Consider the following 14270-nt stretch of genomic DNA (forward strand, 5'->3'; position numbering starts at 1 on the left):
AGGGGACAGTTATATGGAGATATTGCACATTTTGGGAGGGGGAAGAAAGTCATGTGGGGACATTGCACAGTTAAAGAAAAAAAATCTGTCTTCTTCTTCAAATCTGGAGACTTTGTACTTCTTCCCCTCGACAACTTGTTCCCAGAAATGGTCATAGTCCTTTTTCTTTTGAAAAATGAAAGTGAACATTTCTGCTGGAGAATCTGAATCATGTTCATCTTCCCAACTACGAAGGTCCTGGAGGATTTGAGTTTGCTCCTCTTTGTCCATGGAAAGGACCTGTGGCATTTCAAGTCCTCCATCAAACTTTGCCTTGCGACACCAGTCAGCAGCAGCTATGCAGTCTCTCAAAATAACGTCGCTCTGCAGTAAACAAGAAAACAAGTTCAAAGTATTCATTGTATATTGATATTCCCAAGTAATGATTCAAACTAGCTTATAATTTACAGCAAATTAACAAATTGATGATATAATTAGAAATGCTTATTACTTTATTGTCAACAAACTCCCTAACCAGATATTTATAGATAATCTTTATTAAGTAGGCTAGGCTACCATTGTTCACAGTGTTGAATTTGCTATATTGCCTTACGATAAAAGCAAGATTGTATATTTTATGTCAAAGTGGCATTCATAAGCTTTGTAATGTTAATGCTTCAGTACTTCTGTGAACTGTTTTGTCTTGTTTTTAAGACCCCACACTTAACTGTTATTTAAGTTTCATTGAAATAAAATTTAAACCTCATTTGTCTTCTTGGTTTGTATATAATTCCATTGTTATTCCTTTACATGCATGCAATTCATAGAAACAAAAAACCAAAGGGTCATAATTTTATAGTAATAAGGTTCCACCACAAAGCGTCACCTTTCTGCAAGTCAAGTAGGCTGTGCTGCAAAATAATAAGTTGTAGTTGTGTAAAGCATTTCACAGTAAGAAGCAATGTTACATAAATAAATAAAAAAACATAAAGGGCATAGCTTTAGTGTAGGTAAAACAGTGGCAGTTGCACCCACTGGCAGCTGTGGGAACACCTGAAGATGTAACCGGCAAGTGCTGAAATACCGTCAGTTGCCGATGTCGAGGCTGCCTCAGTAGTGGCTGCTGCCCCGGCAGCTCGTCCGGATAGTGGCTGCTGGCCCGGCAGCTCGTACGGATAGTGGCTGCTGCCCCGGCAGCGGGGCACCGCGGCCACTAGCGAGCGAGGCAGCTGCCGCGGTGGTGGCAGCTGCTGAAGAAGTTGACGCCGCAGAGATAGACTTGGATGGTAGATGTTCTGATTTTGGGGACTGTGTGGGCGTAGGTGATGAAGCTGGTGATTGATACGATGTCGATGGAGGGGAAGGGGAGGTTGTGAAGGGTATGAAAAGACTTGAAACAGCACCATCCGGTGTAGTATGAAGAAAGGGTTTTGGGTGAAAGGCTGTCCAGGATAACTTGCTGGGAAGAGACGACGAGGTGGAGGAGATGGGGGTTTATGTGTAAATGGTGGCTGAAAACAGTGGGACTGGTGTAGGGTGAGGGTCCGAGTATGCTGCCAAGGACTTGAATTTCTGAAATGAGAACCGGGAGAGTGAATCAGCGATGTGGTTCAGGTGGCCGGGAATGTGGGCTGCGCGGATTATGAATTGGTGCTGGGCTGAGATCAGGGTGAGGCGACGGATGAATTGCATGATGTCCAGCGATTGTGAGCGGCCTTGGTTGATGATGTTGACGGCTGTGAGGTTGTCGGAGTAGATGAGGATGATTCTTCTGGACAATTCGTGCCCCCAAAGAAGAGCAGCGATGATGACTGGGTAAATTTCGTACAGGGCAATGGAAGGGGAGAGTGAGAACACAGGGGCCACGTAGAGGTGAACCATCTGCTGGCGTAGTAGCTTCCGAAACCTGTGGAGGGTGCAGCGTCTGTGTACAGCTGGATATCTTCTGGTTGGGTGATCCGGTCATCATAAAAAAAGGAAATGCCGTTCCATGCGGACAGAAAATCGCGCCACATTCTCAGCTCCATTTTGCATGAAGCATCCAGGTCGACATTGTTGTGGAGGGACGGAATGGCGGAAGACAGGGACAGTAGGTGGGAGATGAATGATTGGCCCTGAGGGATGATTCGGATGGCATAGTTGAGGTGTCCGAGCAGGGAGAGAAGCTGGCGCTTGGTGCAGCGGTGGGCGAGGAGATAGTTGGAAATGAACAGTGATGTGCATAGTAACTTGTCGGTTGGCAGGGAGGCTTGGAAGGTGAGTGAATTGCGAGTGATGCCGAGGAATTCAAGGGACGTGCTGGGTCCCGTCGTCTTTTCGGCAGAAAGGGGTACGCCAAGTTGGCAGAATGTTGATCTGAGGGTGGAGAGGCCTAGAGCTGGTGGAGAGAATGGTGGGGTGACTGTGAGGAAGTCATCCAGGAGGTGGACAACGTGAGGCAGGTTGTTATTATTGAGGAGAATCCAGCAGAGGGCTTCGGAGAGGGAGTCGAATATTTTTGGGCTGCTTCTGCATCCGAAGGTGAGACGGACTGCGAAGTAAAAGTGGCGGGAGGGAGGGGCTTGCCGCGAACACACAGCAGTAGAGCTCTGAGTCCAGGGCCCCCCAATATGTGCCCTGGTTGAACTGGTGTAAGCGGCCTGCGGCTTGGGAGGCGAAGAGGACGTGGTAAGTATAAAAGCCTGTGCCACCGAACCGCAGGGTCAGGTCCAAGATGGTGGAGAGATAGTCGTCCATCTCGGCCCTGTAGTCAGGGAAGACAGAACAGAGTGAGTCCCGGTAAAGGGAGAAAGTGAACTCGACCGGGGTGAGTTCCCGGCCATGTGACGGCGGGGGGTGCCTGAGCTGGGCTGTGCCGGAGGGTGTGGGGGACTCCCTAGGGGTGGCGGGGCTACGAGATGGTTGGAACAGTTGTGCAAGGTCGACGTAAGGACCTGAAATGATCTGCTGTCTGAGGGAAGTCGAAATGGGTGAGGGTCGTGCAGCTGAAGGGGGGCGGGTTGGAGGGGTGGCCGAAGCCAAGGTGAAGTTGCCGATGGTCGCGGGGTTGATGGTGGAGGACGCTGTGGGAACAGAAAATGCAGGAGGGTGTTTGGGGAGGGAGGGGGGAGGGAGGAGGTGGGAAGGGTACAGGGATAGAAAAGTAGAAGGTTGGGAAGGGCTGGCAGTGGATGCGCCCTGGCCCATGCTGCGGTGGCAGCATGTGCAGTGGCGCTGCTGGCGGAGGTTGCCTGAAAAGGGTAACCGGATGTTAGTGCCGGAGCGAGGTTAATCGGAGGGATGGCAGATGAAAGAGAAGAAGAAGGGATGTTGGGATGAAGGGATGTGTGTGCATGGGATGAATGTGCAGCCTGCGGGTACAAGGATGAGAGGAAAGAGGAAAACATGTTAGACAGGTGAGACATGGAGGGAGCAGGCACAAGGGGAGATACAACCTGGCCCTCTGCTGGGGCTGGAAGAAACTGCGGCCTTACTGCGGTGACGTCATCGGCGCGACTGACGTCATTGGTGCGCCGTGTTGAGTGCGTTGTGGCTGTAGCGGAGGTGGATGTGCAGGTCGTCAACAGCGAGAACAGCCGGGCTTTTTTTTGTCGGTCCGGTTGAAGGGGATGCGCTTTTCCCTGAGGGCATGCTGGAGGCGGGCAACTGTCCAGTCCGAGATGGATGTTGTGGAACGGGGAGGCGTAGCCGGGAGTCTCGGGCTGGTGGCTGTGCGGCCGTGGGTTGAGCGCCGGGAGGCTGGCTGGTCGGATCAGCAGTGTCTGGAAGCCCGGCTATCAGCTGGATCGCGTTGTGGAGGGCTACGACCCCTGTGTGGATGAGGTGACGTTGGTGATGCTTGGCTGGAGCTGCTGGATGGGGAGACTCGGATACGACGAAGCGCTCAGTGAAGAGGTCGTTGTCCGAAGGGTAGAGGAGCAGCTCCGGGTCCATGACGAAGGCGATGAGGTATGAGATTAATAGTTTAGTTGTTTTTTTTTTTCTTTGCTAGTCCAGTTAGATGAATGTCAGAACTTGAGATGAACGGGAGAACACTGGTTAGGCATGCTTATATGAGTTGCAGGTGATTGAATCAGGTTGACATAGGTGGTTGAGTCAATGAGACACAGGTGGTTAGGGTGATGAGACTCAGGTAATTGGTTCATATCATATCATCATCAACTCCATAAAGTATAGTAAAAGTAAAAGTAAAGTATATTTAAAAATATTTTAAATTACTTTAAAATATTTGATTTGCTTCTCAAAACAGATATTTAAGACTGACTACCACTTTTGGGGTGGCATGACTCAGGAGGTAGAGCTGTTGTCTAGTAATCTAAAGGTTCCTGGTTCAATCACTGGCTGTATATGAAAATACAACAACAGTAGAAATGCCAGGGGAGATGGTAGGGATGCAGAGACAAAGTCAGCATCTCCTTATAGTGACAGCCCACATTTCCCATCATGCCTAGTGCTGGACTGAGCAGTTTGTTAAGCTTACTGTTTTATATTCAGAAATGCAAATCTTACTTTTTGTTAGGGTTTTTTCTGTTCAGAACATGGTGGCTTATTTTGGTAATTGTCGTTTTTGTGCTGGTTTATAGTTTTAACCATTAATGAGGTGGCTGTAACATTTCATGACTTTCATGGCTCTATTTTACAGTTGTATTTTAAAGATCTTGTTGCTGTGCCTATCATAGCCTCTACTGCTTGTCAAGTAAAATTTAATTGAATAGATCAGTCTATGCCAACACCTGATCCAGCTGATCAAGTCCATATAACACTGATGTTAGAATTGGATGGGTGCATCCTCTATGTATGTGCTGTATTCTTTGCTACTACTCCATTATAAAAGTTAAGTGTGGTACATCATGTATTAGAAATTATCAAAAAAAGAAAAAAAAAAATCTTCAACAAACAAATGCTCCTCAACTCAACCCTTGTCTTTATGATCTCGATCTTCACAGTCTACAACACTTACACACAATGTATCTCACCTTGGAAGAACTAACCAATTAATATAGTGTCTGTTTGATACAGGTACACAATTAACTATTGTATAGCATGAAATTATGGTAAAGATATCATCCATGGCAGAAGTGGCACAAGTAAAATGAATTGATTACGGAGATTCCAGATACATCTACGTTTAAAAATACCATTTGAAACACGGTAAACATTTGAATATTTGATGGTGAGGATCTTTTAATGGCCATGCTTTCAACAACCCTTTAAGAACTCTTTCTTCCAAAAGGGGTTCTTTGGATGAAAATGGTTCTTAATGGAACCTGTAGGAGCCATATATTAGCGTTAGATTTGTTTATGTTTATTTGCACTTATTTTGGTGTGGACGTGATGTGGGATGGACCCCTTGATTACCCTATATAATTTCACCTGTCACCTGGATGCCGGCATTAGAGAGAGGGGGTGACCTGAGAGTGCACATTTTTCGTTTACTGCACATTTAGCTCACAGTCTTCTACCAGTTTTTCGTTCCTTGAATTATGCAATAAAACCTTTAAAACAGAACAACTTGGAGTGGATATTGATCATTGGATGGCGCGTAATAAAAAGGTTTATCCTCCCAGTCTCAGCTTCTCAGCGGCTCTAGGAAGCAAGAAGCCGCAACAGAACCCTTATTCTTACAAAAAACCCTTGAAGACTCTTGTCTTCAAAAAATGGTTCTTCAGAAGCAAATGGTTCTGGATAGAACCTCAGCTTCAGAGACAAAAATCTGAACCAGGACTCCTGACCTTTGAGCAAGCGTGTGCATCTGCAAACAACCTGAAACATTAACTTATTTCAACAACTTTAGCAGCCCTCGATTAGTGTGTAATAAAATATTACCACAATGCGCTAAAGTCAATGATTTTCAGGAAGTCCAAGCTCACAAATTTGAAATGGTGACCTTGTTTTCTCCTTTACACCTACTGTCTCTGTATCATGGCTCCAGTAACAGCACTATAGGATCTAAACAATGAGACAAATGGTTTATACATCGGCTGAGGGATTCCAAGCCTGACATTTAGTTCCTGCTATTGGGGTCCATAATGGATAGAACCCCAGGGGCAGCATGGTAAAAACAGGTGATAAAATAACAATAGAAAAAGGCCAAAGGGTTACTGCACCAGGATAAAACGCTTTGCAAAGTGTTTGAAGCAGAGTGTGTATGTTGTGTGTATTTGTTATGTACGTATGTATGCAGAGGGCCAGAGGGGGATTGCTGATGTCAGTGAAGTGTTTCATCTAAAAGGTACATTTTTCACTTGTATCCCATGTGGATAAGTGTGTGTGTGTGTGTGTGTGTGTGTGTGTGTGTGTGTGTGTGTGTGTGTGTGTGTGTGTGTGTGTGACAGAGAGACAGAGGGACAGATTCAGCTGGTCCGTCAGGTATCTGCGTGTTTGTGCAATTAACCTCTGACACGTTTCTGTCTTTTCTCCCTCTCTCCTCTCTGTGGTTCTCTCATTGTGCATGTCGCACCTACACACACATAAACAACCCTGGAACACTAAAACAACCACTTACCTACAAATTATAAATTATATATTTACAGGTTAAAATACACACAGTGCTCTAACATAGTGAAGAGAGGACACTAACCCTATATATATATACATATATATATATATATATATATATATATATATATATACATATATATATATATATATGTATATGTACACACACATGTTTGTGCTGGATACATAACCACCCGTATCCTGCTTATAAAGTAATCTATTTTGTATTACTAGACATTGTGTGTTGTGCAACTGAACACCAGAGTCAAATTCATTGTATGTGTACACATACTTGGCCAAAAAAGGTGATTCTGAATTGAACTGAGTTAACCAAAGATGTAACTTTATTTTACAATTTTAATTGTCTCATCCTCTTTAACAGAATTGTTACTCGCACAATTTGTATTTTTTTTTCATGATATTCAGGTTGTTGTCTATTATATATTATATATATATATAATTATGTATTTCATTAATTTGAAGGCTTTCAAACGTGAGGACGTGCTGATATCAGCATGACAATACAATCACTGAATACAGCCCATGTGGAGCTTCACATTATGCTGTAAATGTCATTGCTAGAGGGATTTTCTTGTCAACATGTCATATACAGTTGCAGTCAAAATTATTCAACCCCCACTACAAATTAGGTTTATTGGCAAAATGTACAAACTAGCAGCTGTTTGCAATAAACAAATCAAACAAGAACAATTTAAATAGCTCAACACAACCAATATTACAAGTAGTTTCTCCAAATTCAACACAAAATGCCCCTTTTAATGACTACTACAGTCTCAAAATTATTCAACCCCTTCATGACAAGCCTCTTTAGTACTTAGTAGAGCACCCTATTGCTGTTATGACCTGCTGCAAATGTGATGCATAGCCAGAAACCAGCTACTGGCAGCGTTCCTGAGGAATCTTAGCCCATTCCTCATGGGCAAAGGCCTTCAGTTCACTAATATTCTTGGGTTTGCGTGCTGCAACTGCCTTTTTCAAATCCCACCAGAGATTTTCAATGGGGTTCAAGTCAGGCGACTGTGATGGCCACTCTAGTATCTTCCAGGACTTCTTCTGAAACCATGCCTTGGTGGACTTTGAGGTATGTTTGGGATCATTGTCCTGTTGGAAGGGAAGCAAAGCAGCCCCAGAAGATCACTGAGCCACCGCCATGCTTCATTGTAGGCAGGGTGTTCTTTTCAGCGTATGCTTCATTCTTCCTCCTCCAGACATACCGCTGATCCATAGCCCCGAAAAGTTCCAGTTTTGTTTCATCGTTCCACAGAACAGAATCCCAAAACCTCTTTGGCTTATTTATATAGTTTTGAGCAAATTGGAGCCGACTTTTCTTGTGCTTTTGGGTCAGTAGTGATGTCTGTCTTGGAGTTCGGGCATGAAGCCTTTCAGTGTTTAGTATGCGCCTTACTGTGGAAACTGAAACCTCAGTGCCTGCTGCCACCAAGTCTTGCTGCAGGTCTTTTGCAGTCAGTCAAGGGTTTTTGACCACCTGCCTCCTCAGGACTCTGGTGGCAGCCATTGATAGCTTCCTCTTTTTGCCATGTCCAGGTAGTGTAGCCACTGTTCCTTTAACTTTAAACTTGCGAACTATGCTTCCAACTGCATCTTTAGGAACATTCAGTGCTTTTGCTATCTTTTTATATCCTTTTCCTTGTTTGTGCAAGGCAATGATCTCTTCTCTGAACATTTTGGACAATTCTCTTGACTCAGCCATATTTCTAACATGCAATGAAACGTCACCGTCAACAGTCCAGGTATTTGAGGTGTTCTATCTCAAGCACACCTGATGCAACTAATGAAACCCTTGATTGGTTGCATCAGGTGTGCTTGAGACCACACCTGATTTGCAAATGCGTGCTCTTATGAGGAATTCTATTCAGGGGGTTGAATATTTTTGAGACTGCAGTAGTCATTGAAAGTAGGATTTGAAAGTGTTGAATTTGGATAAAATCCTTGTAATATTAGTTTTATTTAACTATTTAAACTGTTCTTGTGTAATTTCTTTATTGCAAACACCTGAAAAATGTTAAATTTTGCCAATAAACCTAAAATGCAATGGGGGTTGAATAATTTTGAATGCAACTGTATATTAAATCAACAAAGTGCTTAATGTAACTAATAAAAAGGAATTTGATATATTTTCAATTTGGACATATATATACAGCATGTATATTTAAATGCCTGTCCTATTTGAGATACAACCTTCCTAATGATGCTTTGGAAACTAATATTTAAATAGTGAGTTTAGTTTTTAAAAAGTTTACAGGCTTATTTTTTGCGGAGTTTAATTATTTTGACCTCCCTCTCAAAAGTATAACAAGAGGATTGAGAGAGAGAAAGAGAGAGACAGAGAAAGGTGGAGTGAGAAAAGATAACAAGAAAATTGTGAAAACAAGCACAGCAGGGGAGTAAAAAATAGGGAAAGTGAGTGAAAGAGAGAGAAAGCAGGAGAGACGCATAGAGAGTCAAATTAAAGGGATTAGACAGCTCATTCCCCCTTAATTCTCTAATCACCTCCTCCCACAGTGGATTGGGTTGCCACGGCAATGTTTACATGACCCCATATCCTGCTGAAGCCAAAACAGGCATGGCCCACATTATGCTAAATCCCCCGTTTACCTGGCATAATCCCTCCTAGACAAACACTCTGCAGCCTGCCTCCTAAAAGTATGACGGAGTTGTGGACTGTTTACTGATGGAGAGGAGGACCATGACTCCTTTCTGATGAAGTAGTTGGAAAATGTTTTCACTTGGCTAACACAGGTTATCTCTGCTTTGTGTCCTTGCTGCCAAACAGGGCTTTACATGACATGTCTGTAGATTGTATACTATGTCAAGCTTTCACCAAGGTGACATAATTTAGAGAGGGACTTCTGATAAGATGTCTGCACCATCTGACATGAGAATCTCTTAACGAAAACAACACTTCAAATCCAGTAATCCTATTTAGCACATAGGCTTTCCAGATCAAGCTCTGATATCAACACATTTCTGAAATTACTCTTAATTCTCTAGAGAGCCAGTTTAGGAGTTGAAAAGTAAAATATAAGGCATTTATCTGACTCACTCAGAGGACAATTTTAGGAATGGCAAATCAGAGACAAGGATTTACCCTACATCTGCCATATTCTTCGTCCTTCAAAAAACCTTGACATTATACTTCTAAAGCCAAGTAGACCGATTTTGAGCTGCACAAATCATTTTAGAGTCAGGCCGAATTTAAGCTTTGTAAGGCATTGTTTGCCGTGCAGTGCACAGGGGGAGTGAGGACTGATCATCTGCTCCCGAACGGTTGTCGGACAGTGGGATGAATTTCTGACAGAAATTTTGGTCGCCCAACACAGGCTCTCACACAGTTAAAGCAGAGCCAAGAGTCGAATCCCCACGTCAGTGCCTTTTTTTCAACAACAGGACAATGGACCAAAACATATGTAGGAAGTGCAGTTCATGGCTGGTAGCAACTGCACAACAAGAAACGTTAACTATTAAGTTAACAACAGTAAAGTAGCTAGCTTACCTCCAGTTCTCTCTACAAAATGGACAAGCCATACTGTCCACGGCTTCCGAGCCATCTTCGAATCCAAATGCACCGGTGCCTCTTTTTTCAGTGGAGGTTTCGGCACACAGGATTGCACAGATTAACAAGGCAGCACGCTTCTGCCATGTTAACATTGTTAATAATACCTGCCTTGGAGATTTCAAACTGATTTTTATTGACAATTGTCAATAGCCAGGATGGTCTGCAGGGGCCGATGGGCCTTTTTTACACATACAGTGTGAGCTCTCAGGTCGTGGCTTGACAATCGAACTGTACAGTGTGAGCATGTTAATCGTGAGCAGTATGAGTTGGAATTAAACAACAACATTTCTAAAATCATACAGTGTATGCCCAGCTTAAGTTATTCTGCATAAACAAGTATCAACTAACATGTGAAATGAACAATTATAAAATAACAATTCAAAAGGGGATAAAGTCACAGGAAATTGCAGTGATGGAGTGTCAGTAAGTACATTTACTCAGGTACTGCATTTAGTTACAAACTCTAGGTAGTTGAACTTTACTTTTACGTTTCCATTTTATGCAACTTTATACTTGTATTCAACTACATCTCAGAGACAGAAAAATGTACTTTTTACTCGACAACCATTTCCTTGACAGCTTATCAGATTAGAATTATTCATACCCTTGAAGTGTTCTTTCATGTGTTGAGAAAACTCCTACTTCTATACTTCTTCTTAAGCAACATAAACTCTTTAACAACCCTCTTTGATTAGCTGGAAAATACATAGTCACAAAGCTGTTTGTCTGAACCCATGACAAGTGGACTTTTCAGAAATACTGTATGTTGGTTTCACAACGATGATACAAAGACACTGGTGGACAAAAAAAAAGAACACTCCGAAAGTGCCCCCTCGGATGCCCCCATGGTAGACAAAACATGGTGAGAGTCTACCACTGTACAAACATATGATGATCTTATAGAATATGATGCATTGCTGTAGATAAATCTGCTCAATAATAACAATCCAAAAATATCAGTGACAGGGAACATTTTACTTCTAAAGTAAGAGTAAGAGTACTTGTACTATTGATATTTTAAATAGATTTCGCTTATAACACTTTTACTTAAGTAATGTTGTAAATACAGGACTTTTACAGTAGTGAAGTATTTGAAAAGTTAATATTTTTACTTCAACGACTGATTTGAATACTTCTTATACCACTGGGAAATAGGCTCAAATAGAAACAAAAAAAAATCAACTGGATCAGAGAAGAAACACCAGAAAAAAAAAATCACATTGAGTGTGCAGACGATGAAGATGCATGCAAAGTGACTGCGAACAAAATCAATCCCTCATGTATTCTTGTAGTTTTTCAGCCCTGGGCAATACAAAAGAGGACAAGTGGTTAAGCATTTTATTAAACGTTGCAATTAAATGCAAATACTGACTCAAACTACACTATTCTGAAAAACACACATTTCTTCGGGTAATGTATCATTCATTGCATCATCATGACTAATGATATCTTGTACTGTCTGTATGTCTGTTTTAAATTGCTGTGTGTGGGGAAAAATGATTGGAAGTTAAAATAAAAGTTTATTTTTTTGCAGTTTGATAAAAATGGGCACACGTATGTTCAGTTTTGTGTACAGAGCCATAGTTGTAGATCCAGCCTTGGGATAACAATACTGTCCCTTAGATGCACTTTAAAATGTATTATTTGTGCTTTTGTGTGACCACAGAGCTGCAAACAATGTTTTTCATGAATGAAAACTACTTCAGATCCCCAAATGCTGAAAAGTTGACAGAAAAATCTAGATTGTAGGCTAAAAGAGACTCACTCTAAGTTTAAGGCAACAGATTGCAGGGTGAGAGTGGAAATTGACTCTGCAGGTTTTGTGATGCGTGACTGATAATTGTGTTGTAAGATCCCTCACTTCTGTGCCTCCTCAAGGCAAAGATGGAGACCCAGTACACTTTCCCTACCAAGGGCAATGTATGCAGGGTTTAACTCATTGAGAGCTTACCATAAATCGATGATCCTTTACTTTGTTGACAATGATTAATATATCTAAGTTCATAATATTTCAATGCTCATTTGGGTTAGACCTGACTTATATCTCTATTTGTGACCCGTGTGTTAATTCACAGGACTAGACAGAATGGACACATTTACATGTGCCATATGAGCCACTACATACTGTCTCAAACTGTCTCACGGTGAGGTCTTATTTGAATCAGATAAACATAATAAAAATAAAAATAATCCCTACCTTATTAGTCTCCTCTGATAGTGAAGTTGTTTGGTGAAACCAGCCACACTAAATGGATAATAGCTATTGTAGAAGTAGAATATTTAGTTTCATATTCCATTTCCAGGGGGTGTATTGGGATTGGGTCTTACTCACAAATTTAACCAATTTTGAAGGAAATGTTTATGTCATTGTAAATGTAGGAATATATGCACTGTCTGACATCTGTTACTAACAAGTTGGGGTTTGATCACACTGGATACATTTTTGGTGAGTTTTTTAAAACTGTGAAGATAAACCTGACTGCCTATGTGTCATGTTTGCTTGGCTTTTTACATTTCACTGGTAATCCTAAACATGTTTTAAACCTGCATTCATGATAGTAATCTCATCAAGAGGCAGCGAGAGACTACTGTTTGAGACGTAAGTCTGAAACCACTGGATATTTTCAACAAATTTTTTGTTGAGATGGAACAGTTTACAGCCGAAAGCTGGGTCTTATTTTAAGGAAAACATCTTGACAAGTTCCAGCCTTTTTTGTGGCAGCAGAACCAAGTAAGCCAAAAACATGATATTTTCCTAACCCTAACCAAGTGGTTTTAGTTCCTTAACTTAACCAGACCATTAGCACATCCTGGTCACAACATACAATTGAAACAAGAAGTTAAACACAATTTAAACATGCAACATAAAGAAATGTAAATTTTAAACATTTCCGTCGTTGGCAGAAACGTACATTACCGACATTGACATTTATTCAGACGAGAACGTTTACTTTTGAGTATTTACTCATTTAAAACAACTGGTACTACAAGATCACTGCTATCCGTTGGCACAGAAAGTACATTTAATACACACACACACACACACACACACACATACACACACACATGCACACACACACACAAGAAACACACACATATGCACTTATATCCTGAATTGCACTTCTGTTTCAATGAATTATCTGGTGTAGTTTGTGTGTCTGCAACATTCAGAACATAAAAAGATAGGAGACATAAAACGCATTAAAGCCTCAGGAGGCTATTTATGATTTAATCAGTGAAGACACGGAAGGGTATGTACAAAATGTGTTATTTATAAAAGGATATAAAACAACAGTTGTGACATTGACCCTGCCCTGTAGTAACAACGTAGAGGATCAGTCCCTATAAGTAAATTAAGTCCTCAAGGCTCCCTCTGTGCATCTACACATGGGGCCTTGTTGGAGTGGTGGTGGAGGCAAAGGGTGACACACATACTGTACAACAGCAAAGAGACAAATCAGGTTGCTGAAAGCAAGTGTCTTACCACTTGAACTTGTATTGAAAGCCCCATTGGAAGTAAATGAAACAACAGGGGAAGAGAAGAGAAAGAGGAAGAGGGATGGGAGGTGTTAAGAGAGGGGTAAGGAAATAATAGAAGGCACCTAAGTTGATGGGGAGAGGAGCAGGGATTTGGGTGTGAAGAAAGACAGTGTTAGGGGAACATTTTGAAAATAAACCATGTGTACAGGAGCTCACCAGAGAGGGGCCTGTGAGAGGAAAGGGAGGAGCAGAGCAGGTATGTGTATTTAAACAGTAAATATATCCCAGATGCATTTTGCTAATAGACACAGATAACACCATAAGGATGTGTTGCAAGCTAACAAAGTCACAGAGGCAGGGCCAGAGGAGTGGTGATGCTCCCTCCACCAGAGTCCCTCTACATGTCTGTGTGCAGGAGCCCAGTGAGTTTAAAATATGAGCTACAGATCGATATTATTTCATATTACAATATTTACAGTTCTTCATTCAGCATAATCTATCCCACAGAGAATAAGGGTGTTATAATTATTTTATTAAACTGAAAAAATTTAACAAGTTCATTATCTCCAAGAGCAGGGCTTTCAATTTGAATCTTGCAGTTCTTTACTGCTGAGCCACATGTATCTATAATTCAGTCTGCTTTAGCAACATGCAGCTCAGCTCAACAGTTAATCTCACATTCAAAATGTGCTAATGCAACTAAAACACTTCATTC

The 14270-nt window shown here is 41.8% G+C and overlaps 1 pseudogene; it reads right to left on the bottom strand.

Moving 5' to 3' along the window:
• Nucleotides 1-1473: 1473 nt before the first annotated feature.
• Nucleotides 1474-3165, bottom strand: LOC141010724 (uncharacterized; annotated as a pseudogene).
• Nucleotides 3166-14270: the final 11105 nt, after the last annotated feature.

This window comes from Pagrus major, chromosome 16, assembly GCF_040436345.1.
Source record: "Pagrus major chromosome 16, Pma_NU_1.0".
NCBI lineage: Eukaryota > Metazoa > Chordata > Actinopteri > Spariformes > Sparidae > Pagrus > Pagrus major.